Source organism: Stegastes partitus, unplaced genomic scaffold, assembly GCF_000690725.1.
Source record: "Stegastes partitus isolate 25-593 unplaced genomic scaffold, Stegastes_partitus-1.0.2 Scaffold41, whole genome shotgun sequence".
Lineage (NCBI taxonomy): Eukaryota > Metazoa > Chordata > Actinopteri > Pomacentridae > Stegastes > Stegastes partitus.
This window is the reverse complement of record NW_007577772.1, coordinates 500,747-503,161: the sequence shown is the minus strand read 5'-3', so window position 1 is coordinate 503,161 and position 2,415 is coordinate 500,747. Positions and strand designations below refer to the sequence as shown.

The 2,415-nt window shown below is 27.3% G+C and overlaps 1 protein-coding gene across 1 annotated transcript in view; it reads right to left on the bottom strand.

Annotated features, from left to right (window-relative positions):
- Positions 1-2,415, bottom strand: part of anp32a (acidic (leucine-rich) nuclear phosphoprotein 32 family, member A) — a 21,882-nt gene that overhangs the window by 8,541 nt on the left and 10,926 nt on the right. The window lies entirely within an intron of this gene.

Below are 2,415 nucleotides of genomic sequence, written 5' to 3'. Positions count from 1 at the left end.
AAAGTTTTCTGAAATGTTTTGTTTAAATATGAAAACTAGGTATTATTTATACAAAATTGTGCTTATATGCAATCATTCCTTGAGCAGATATTAAAACACTGAATAAATTCATCTTCCAATTAAACTTCCTACATGACCAACAGGCCTCCATGTTTTTCACTTAAAATTTTCCAAAATGTTGAAATATGCAAATGAGGTATTATATATATAAAATAGTTCTAATCTGCAATAATTTCCTGAACATATTAAATGAATTTTCCCCGGATGACTATAAGCTAAAAAAAAAATAATAATTAATTACAAGTTTTCTAAAAACATATATATTTAGATATGTAAATTTGTTAATATATATATTTATAGCAATGATTTCTAAATTGGATAAATTCATCTACAAATAAAACTTCAGTTCGTCACAATAATGTTTTTTTCTTTGTGAAACAAGTTTTCTTAAAAACCCTGTTTGCAAATTAGGTGTTAAATATCTTTCTATTCTTTTTTTTATTTTATTTGTTTCGAAAGGCATACATTGCATTACTTTTTTATTACTTTTTTTATTTCTTTACTAACAGAACTCTGAATATTTGGAAAATAGAACTTAAAATTGAATTTCCCAACTTTACCTTGTTTTTTATAATATGATTTTTTGTTTTTTTTAACTATTAAAAGTTTTGTAAAATAAATAAATACATAACATTTTTTAAAAAAGATTATGTTTGAATATAATTTCAATTCAAATAAACTCAGCTACAAATTAAATGTCCCCCTTTACAATAATGCAATTACATCTTTGTGAAACAAGTGGTTTTTTAAATTGTTTTTGAATATGAAAATGACCAACTATAGATGTAAATTAATTTGTGTTAATCTGTAATTTTCTTCAAATCAAATTTCCTCTGTTTACGTCAAGACTGTGGCTATAAAATTTCTAGTTAAATAAGATTTTAAATTAATTTTTCCCAGTTATTTTTTAAACAAGTTTTCTGTTTTATATTGTTTAAATATACAAATATGGTTTTATACATAATGCCAGTATTTTTGCATTCATTTTCCACAGCTTGTATTTGCGCATTGGATAAATTCAGCTTCAGATTAAATCATTTCCTTAATTTCAAATATAGAGATGACTGTATTTCCCCTTTTTTTTAAAAAAAATATGCAAGTGAGATTTTAAATAAATCTAAAAGCTACCTTTGTATTTTGTATGATAGGATTTTTAGAAATTTGTGTTTAAATGTGCATATTAAGTATTGGGTAAATATGCATGTAAGGTATTATATATATATCTCCATTTTTATTTGCAATCATTGGATAAATCCACCTTCAAAGTCAATGTTCCCAGTTCACTTTAAAGCGGTAATAATCCCATGAGGTTAAAATGCCCCAATTTACATTCATTTCCAGAATACATTCCCCTCAATATTTAGGACACATGCTTTTGCCTCACTGCATATTATATTATATTATATTATATTATATTATATTATATTATATTATATTATATTATATTATATATTTTCATTTTTTAATTTTACCATAAGTTGGTGCATTAGATTGACTGGAATTCAAGAAATCAGATATTTGATTCTCTAGTTTTCAGATGTCTTCTCGATGTTCAAATGAAAACTGATTGATTCATGGATTTTAATCAACAAATTACCCCTAAATCAGATGACTAATGATTCATGAATAAACTTCTCTGTGTAAACTTTCAGATAAAACTGAAAATCCTGGTGTAGGTGCTCCTGACATGGGGATATCTGGCTCACAGTTTGAGAAGAAAAACTCATTTATTTTAAAAACAGCCTATGAAGATATGTATTCTCATTTAAATCTACAGACACAAATAGCCAAGTTTTATTCAAACAAACCTCTAAATGTGTATCTTGGATGTTTTCTTTCCACCAATCTGAAGGAAGACGTGTTATGGAAGCAACATATCTCCAAACCTCCTGATTGACCAGCGCCTTAAACAATGTCTTGTAGTGTCTCGCTGAATTCATGCCATCTGTTGTCACCCTGAAACCCCCACATACATCCAAGCCTCGTGTTCAGCTGTGAATTGTGTAGAACACTTGGAGTCTTTATTCTATATATCGCAAAACAACACACATTTGTCCAAGTACTCACAAAATATAAACCAAAAAATGTGTGGAAAAGAACATACATTTATCAACATGGGACATGAAGAAGCAACGGACAAAAGAAAAACAACCATGAATAGTTTCTAACATAAAGGAGATGCCCAACAGTGATGAAAGACGGATAAAATACACAAAACACAGATTTCTCTCTTTTTTTTTTTTTATGGCAAAAATACAGAATCGCAGATAGCATTAAAAAGTGTCAATAAAGTTAATTTAATGTTGAGTTACTCTTTAACCTTTTAAGACCTGAGCTCTTGATGTGCATTTTTTA